Source organism: Falco biarmicus, chromosome 8, assembly GCF_023638135.1.
Source record: "Falco biarmicus isolate bFalBia1 chromosome 8, bFalBia1.pri, whole genome shotgun sequence".
Classification (NCBI taxonomy): Eukaryota; Metazoa; Chordata; class Aves; order Falconiformes; family Falconidae; genus Falco; species Falco biarmicus.
The window spans coordinates 2084117-2092319 of NC_079295.1; the positions used below are offsets into that span (position 1 = coordinate 2084117).

An 8203-nucleotide genomic window follows, 5' to 3' on the forward strand; every position below is an offset into this window, starting at 1 on the left:
TGCCAATTGACTTTGCGCACAGCTCCTCTGACGTACAAACCAGAAGAAGAGTAGCACTGGGATGGAGGGCAGATGACCGAGGGATCCCTGCTCTGAACAGCTGTGGGACACCCAGGCCAGCACGACTACAAAGGGAGGATGCAGCCCTACTCCCCATGCTTGCTTCACGTTGCCCCTTACACTGGGAACCAGCCTGTACATTGTCCTCTTGCACTGCTTTAGGTCTAAGGTCTAGATCAACCAAGGAGCTGAAAACAGTATTTTGTGCCTAATGCACTGGATGATTAACCAGAGCCAAAACCTGAAGCGTTAGCTTAAATTTATTATTTAAAAAAAAAAAAAAACTAACAAATATGTCTGGAACACCTCATGCAGAAATGGCTTGGGTCAAATCATTACATCATGGAGTATAAGCTCGTATGGGCTTTGACAGAGTTACAACTGTTCTTATCACCATGGAGCTGCCCCAGCATTGTGCGGGGACAATAATACTCTCCTGAACTCATTCTGTGAATCTTACAGTGAGAGCCACCTGGGTAAATGTCATCTGCTGGTTCATGGAAAATAAGACAAAAATACAGCAAATTCCTCCTCTAATGGCTGTCATCTTTGTAGCAAGGATCACACTAATCACTGCATTCTCTCACAGGACCATGGTTGGGGCCTAATTGTAAGAGCTACAGTCATTTAGAAATGGGAAATGGAGAACATGGGGATGGGGAAGAGCTTGAGTGCTTCAGCAAATAGAGGAGAGCAACTCCTTCTGTAGGCTCCCTTGGGGAAACTGCTGAAGACACATTACCATGGCTACCTACTTCAGCAGACAACTCTTTCCCACTCCTCCGCCCCCCCCCCCCCCCCAGTATTTTGTGGCAGCAGAAGGGACCCCAGTGAAGGTTTTCTCCTCCTCTCTTCCACAAGGAGATGCCAGCAGCAAGGGAGAGCTCAGGGGTGGGAAACAGTGGGAGAAGGACTAGGGGGAACAGGGGAAGAGCATGGGTTTACTGGGGATGAGGCATGCAGAGGGAACAGAGTGCACTTCATGATTGTCAAACTATTTTATGATACCTCTTTTTTTTTTTCCTTTCTGAACAACTGTGGTTAGAAATATACTAATTGGCAGTAATGCAGTTAATGATTAGTAACTGGCAACTATGCAGGCAGCTGGCCAGGCCTGTGAGGGGCAGAAGCAGTCGAGGAGACATGGTGGTGCCCCTCACCCTGCCTGCTGCAGGGTGCACCCCATGCTGCGCAGTGGGTGGCTTTGCCCAAACACCCTTTTTGCTGGGCAGCAGCAGGGCCCAAACAGGGACTAGCCACCAACAGTTTCAGTCACCCACAGCCCCGTCCCAGAGCTCCTAACCCCTCCCTGCGTCGATGCGGGAGGAGAGCCCCACTGCACACCTCCGCCAGTGGGTCCGCCAGCAGCCCCAGCCTTGCCATGCTCACACTTCACCCCACCAGCCAAAAGACTTCATCAAACACATCCTCATTTAAGGACTACTCTGACGTTGCTCATTTATAGGTCAATTACTGGCTTGAATCATGTTCAAGTTTAACATAAAGATGCTACTGTATCACCTGTACATATATTAAGATAATTATAAGGTTACAAATTGTTTTAAAATACAGGGGGAAAAGTAGCTACTACTGGAAAATAAAGGCTCACAGACTGCTCTGAAGCCCATGCAAAGAAATGCGAAGATTCCCGTCACCTTTGTCTCAGCTTCCTACAGAATAATCAATTTAGATTATTAAACACACCTACAAATTCACTACTCTCTTGTTAAAATCTCTGTATCCCAAAGATGTTTTGTCTAACCTTATCAGAGAGGAAAGGGGTGGGGGGTAGAGGGTGAGCAGAAAAAGGAAAGGCATCATATCATAAGCAGCTTGTAAAGCTACAAATAACATGAGAATAATCTGGGGGGGAAAAAAAAAAGGCACTGCTAACTTTTTCACATTTTAGCAAACTTTTCAATTAGGATTTCTTCCTGACTATTTAAATATGCTTAAAGTAATGATTTTCTGTAATTTGTCTTTTTCCTTTGGAAACATACCGTGCTATTGTCAGCTTTAAAAAAGAAGCAATTTTCTGACTTTTGAGATTGAGCAGGTCATGGGAAAATTACTACTGTGAGAACCTATAATTAAATAGAAAATGCAGCTGCACTTTTATAAAAAACTAAAATTAAGTTTATTCTATTAATACTTGATTCTAGAATTGTATTTGACTCTTCAGACACAGGTCTTAGCTGAAACTGTACCTTACCTGCAGAACATCACTAGCTGCACAGCATCTTGCAAAAGCAGACATGATATAATACATACAAACATATTGTCAATTATTTGCCGTTCATCTGCACTAGATTCAGTATAGCATGATAATCACTTGCACACGTATCCCTTTCTTTCCTCTTTTCCTAGTATTGGCACTATGTCTTTGGGTGTTTTGTTTGTTTTTTTTTTTTTAAGGAACTGAATTAAAATAAATCAACATAAAATCAGTAATGTTTATTATAAAATTAATTAGAAAAAAGAAGTACAGAAAAGGATTTTTGAACAAAATTATGTAGCACTTCTGAACTGAATAGAGGTGTCTTCTCAGCATCTGACTAGTCATGAAATGGAGACAAGATTCTACACAATACCGTGATACAAAACCAGGCTTTGTGTATATATAAAGAAAATTTATCATAGTTCCTGACTGAATGTTTACACACTACCAAATACAGGCTTTGAATTAAATTCTAAATGAAAATATTAAAAAAATAATAATATTTGGTGACCAACAATAGATTTTGAAACACCTAAAATGTATATACAAGATTAACAAAATTCTCAACGAGAAAATAAGCTACAGACAGGTTGACCAACAATTCATGATACTTATTTCTGATGTCTGATGATAAAAAATACTCGCACAAACATCTTAAAAAAAATCAGAAGAAGGCCAAAGCAGTCTAAAGTAACAGTATTAATTTTATTTAATAATTCTAATTAAAATAGCATTTTTAAAATAATTGTGTTTAGGATTTCATGATTTTCTAGAGTTATAGTAAGTGAGATTCTACAACCTGTCCTTATTGCAGGATGCTATACAAATTACTAAATACATATGTTCTTTTATATACTATGCAATAATTTGTAAAACTGTATTTCCTTTAAACCTCCACTAATTCACTAAGTTTGAGGGTTGGGTTTTTTTTGTAATAAATAGGAAGGAAATTTTCCATCTTCTTTTCATCAATCATTTTCACATATCCAGCTTTCTGTGCTATTATAAAGAATGTAACTAAACCCATACTGTTTATATAAATGCCTATACCCTATTTATTACATATAAGAAGCTGAAATCCTTTCTTCTCGTGCAAACTCAGCTTCACTATTTTTAATACATTTACATATTATACCTAATATAGTTATCCACAACTGCTGTGAAAATGAAACCAGCATAGCAGAAATGGTTAAAAACCCAAAAGATTTGTGAAGAAACATATACAACCCGGGGAAGATCCCCCCCACTCCTTTCAGAAACGACTTGTGAGCGGCACTGTTGTCGCCCACAAAACCTGTATCATTGCACGCACTGCTTGATTAAGACACCCAGAAGTGATCCTAAGAACCAGTAGTATAATTATTTCGATTTCACATCCACGGCTTGCTTTCTCTCAGCTGCCTGTTTGGTCAGTGGCATGGCTTTTTTTTTTTTCACTTCATGCCGTGGAGCTGGATTTCTATTTTCCAGCTGCATATATTCCATGGAGGAAAGGAAAACTGATCCATGAAGTTCCTATTTGCATAAAGTGCAGAAACATCTGTCACAAGATTCCTGTTGGTGGATTGAAGCATCAGGAGATACTGCTGCTGATCATCTGCCCTTAATAACATTGAATTCTTTTTCTGTCAATAGGAGCTCTGAGTGAGGGTATTTAAGGAGGCACAGAAAAGAGAGAATTTGATCAGAGAAGACACGTTCTGTTAATTGAAATGAGTGCTCTGTTACATAATGTTGTCTCACACAAATGCTCAGAAATGAGCTCTGCCCCAGGATCAGCAAATGCCCTGTTCCATCTGATATCAGTTCTTTGCAAATACAGATCTTATAAAGGTATATGATGATTTAATCGGTGTCCTGCAGTTGCCTACAATGCACAGCAGCTTTTTCTGTTAAACTTTACGCAATGCCTGATCCGTGGTAGCAGGGCTAACATTAGAAAGTGCTCAATCTGCAGTGCTGTTTTGAGTTTTGATTTCAGTTTAGGGAATCAAACAAAAAATCTTGAGGAAGACTTATTTGTGTCTCAGATCCAGAACATTTTCATTCCTTTTCTGTATGTATATATAATGCACGTCTACAATCAAAAATATCAGGTGCAGCAGCCAATTCCTTCATACAGAATACATAAATAGAATAGAAACTTGGTGAAATATAATAGCAACTATTTTAAAAAAAACAGAATGATGATGTTAGGTCAAGTATTATTTCTAAAATCACTAGAAGTACTTTTGGTAATATACAACATTCATATTTCTGCATTACATTTTGCTCTTTTTCATTACAGACTTTTTAAAATCTGCTAGCTCTGTTGATGTAACTGTACAAACAGATTTTAGGTTGGCCTCCTCACACCACTGAGAGTCAAAAATCAGTCCAACCTACGGTATGCAGTGCAAAGTGCCCTTCTCAGCTCATGTGTTTTGAGGAGTTTAACAGCTAAACTGTGAGGAAAATAAAGTTTCTTCACATTTACTGTCTACTTGTGTCAGAAGTAGCACAAAGGTGATCGATACAGCACTCAGTTTTCTGCCAACAGCTCCAAGACAGCCGACTTCTTAAACTAGGTCAGCAGAGATTAGTATCACATTAGTAACATCTCATTCATCATTGTCATTGTAAAACAAAAAGGCTTTAAACATTTCTTATTCATAGCTGATCTCTAACTTGTATGCATGCCTCACCCCCCCCCCACCCCCTTCACACATTCACAGATACCTCGATTCAACTGTAAATGTCTGGGTGCAGGAAATACCTGCTCGGGAGAGCAGCACAACAGGGTCACGGCATATTGTGAAACAATTGTAAAAATAATATCCAAAAAAAACCTGCAGCGGGAGTGATCTTTGCTCCCATGCACATATTTGTATAAAAAGTTTCTCTGGCAGTGGTTCATCAGCAGGCAGTAATCAGCTAAGATACTTCTTTGTAATTTTTCTGTTTCATAAATAATACAGGAGTTTACTAACAGGAAGTTTGTGGGAAGCAACAGTAAACAGTCTAGCAATCCATCTGTTATTGTGGAATGCAAGAAAGCTGAATCAGACTCTCTGCAAGTGGACTATTTTCGTTGTTTGTGCTAGGAAAGATGTGTGGGAAATGGGCATTTAGAGTCATTATTAGCGTGAACTCTAGCAGACCTCCTTTCTCCCTCGCCCTGTAGAAGGGCATGCATGGCTGGGTGCGATTTCAGCAAGAAGCTCGAGTTCTTCAGTGGCTACAAGGCAGCTTGTAATAAACCAGACCAAAAAAGACCAGGCAGTTGTATCAGATGTGAAATAGTCAGGTGACAGTTACAAAGAGACTTTCGATTCCCTGAATCAATCTCAGAAAGAATGACTTCTAAATTAAAACGCACACAAACTCCTGTTAGCACCTTCCTCAGCGTCAAGATATTTATCAGGAAGAAGTTGAAGGGTTGGAGGGAGCTGGAGTAGGAGGAAACGAAACAAGGAAAAATAAGGTAACGATGGAGGTTGTACTGACAGGCTTTCTGTGCCAGCGCAAGAAGAGAGTCAAAGAAGGGTGAAAAAAAAGCTAGTATCTTTCCCGAAGACAGGCTGTTCTGCTGGCATTCGTCCACCCTTGATACGTTGCTTATGAATAGAAGGCTAGAAAGAGAGCGGGGGCAGGCGTGTAAATTAGTCACTACTACTACAAAACTAAGGTTTCTTTGCCAGCGGCAATGCGGTGTCTCACCTCAAAGATTAATTTGTAGCACTGAAGGTGTGTGTCCAAGATAAAAAGTTGTGGTGCCAAATAAAAGAGAGTCAGAAGCCTAAATATAGGATTATATCCTGTGCTAACTAGGAATCATTTCATTTTAACGTGCTAACAAATTCTGCTTATTCACAATATGTCTGAATGTTACACACAGTGCTTGGTTTAGAAGAGAATAAATACACAGAAAACCTTTGTCCAAAACAAAACCTACTAAAAAGATGTAGGAAGTCATCAAGAAACAAAATGTTAAATTACTGAGCACGGTATCAGCCGATTGTTATGCATTTAATAAACTAGGGACAATAGTGTGAAACTGCCCTGCCATAAGGAGTTTTCAGTGGGATCCGCTCAACGTCAGAGTTTTAATCTTCACAAAGTCTTTACAGCGGCAGTATAACCTGTCTGCAGCCGGCCGAAACCGTGCACGTTGGCAGCCTGATAGCGATGCTGGCCCGCCTAGGGCCACCAAGGTGAGGCGGTGGCTGAGGCCGGCGGGGTCCCGTGCCCAAGCGGGAGGGCCCGCGGGAGAGCCGCTGCAGCCCGCTCCCTGCTCGCCCCGGGCCCGCTCCCGGCCCGCCCCGGGCCCGCTCCCGCTCCCTGCCCCAGACGCGGCTGCCATCTTGTGGCTCCCCTCTCCACACCCGCTCCCCCGGGAGGGAAGCGGGCTCTCCGCAGCTGCCTGGCAGGGGGCCGTGGGCAGGTGGGGGTCGGTCCCTTCGCCCAGGTAACAAGCGGAAGGACAAGAGGAAACGGCCTCAAGTTGCGCCAGAGAGGTTTAAATTGGATATCAGGGAAAATTTCTTCACAAAAAGGGTGCTGAAGCGCTAGAACAGGCAGCCCAGAGAGGCGGCGGAGTCACCACCTCTGGAGGCGCTCAACAACCGCCTGGCTGTGGCACCGAGGGGCATGGCTCAGCCGCGGGCTGGGCAGTGCTGGGGGGCAACGGCTGGGCCCGATGATTTTAAAGGTTTTTCCGAGTATAAACGACCCTCTGATTCTAAGGCCTCACACTAGGAAAGCCGCCATTCCCTGTGGGACAGTGGGCCACGGCCGGTTCCAGGGGCGGGGAGGGTCCGGCGCGGTGCAGAGCCCGCCGCGGCCTGCCGGACCCCGGGAAATGGAGGCGCAGCCATTCACGTACCTGTCCTCTGGCCGCCCCCAGCCCTCGGCCGCAGCGCTGCCGCGTCCTGGTCGGCAAAGCCCCGCCACAAACACTTCCCCGGGTAAGGGTCTCGCTAGCACAACAGCAACGCTTTTTCCCTCGGAGGAAGGAGGGCCGCGGCGGCTGCCTGGCCTGCCCTGCCCGGAGGGCGAGGGGCACCGCCGGCCCTGGGCTGAGGGGGCTGCCCCCGCCCGCACAGTGTGGGCAGCCGAGGCTGGGGCCGGAGTTCGTGGGAGCCGTGGGGCGCACAGGACAGCAGCCGGGGGTCCCGAGGGCTGAGGCGGTACCGGAGCGGCTCGCACCCCCGCGCCCGGCCCGCCGCGCTCCTGAAGGGCTTTGCTGCCCCCTGCCGGCCCGCCGTGCGCACTGCGGCCTGCCGCGCCGCCGCCACCCGCGCTGCGGAGACCGGTACCCGCGCTGCGGAGGCCGCTCAGGGGAACCTGATACCCACTCTGTGGAGGCTGTTACCTGCTCTGTGGAGGCTGTCTCCCATGCTGTGGAGGCCGATACCTGCTCTGTGGAGGCTGTCTCCCATGCTGTGGAGGCTGATACCCGCGCTGTGGAGGCCGATACCCACTCTGGGGAAGGTGATACCCACGCTGTGGAGGCCAATACCCGCCCTGTAGAAGCCGATACCCGCTCTGTGGAGGCTGTACTGGCTCCTCAGCCTGCAGGGCTGGGAGAGGCCTGCTTCCCACTGCTGCCTCAGTGTGAGGGACGGCCCGTGCTGGGCAGCATGATTTTCCAACAAAACCATGAACTACCTGAATGCCTACAGCCACCTGATGAGCCACTGACACACAACACAGAGAACCTCCACAGAGTGGCCCTCACATGCAAGCTGTTCCATCTCACCAGATTTACCTCAGTCTGGATAAGAAAAATTAGGAGTGTAAGTGACGTTTTCAAAGCTTCACTGTGCATAAATCTACTGGAGCACTCACATTAACAAACATATTTTTACAGGACAACATTGCACCTTTGCAACTGCAGCAGATACTGACAATTTCATTATTATTCCTTGAAATAGTGTAAGATGT

At 45.2% G+C, this 8203-nt stretch overlaps 1 long non-coding RNA gene across 2 annotated transcripts in view; it reads right to left on the reverse strand.

The window, feature by feature from the left end:
* Window positions 1-7620, reverse strand: part of LOC130154255 (uncharacterized) — a 49983-nt gene extending 42363 nt beyond the window's left edge. The window contains exon 1 of one of the 2 annotated variants that reach the window (XR_008823656.1): window positions 7143-7620. This is a non-coding gene — a long non-coding RNA (uncharacterized LOC130154255). The remainder of the gene's footprint in view (window positions 1-7142) is intronic. The other variant, XR_008823655.1, reaches the window with a different exon arrangement.
* Window positions 7621-8203: the final 583 nt, after the last annotated feature.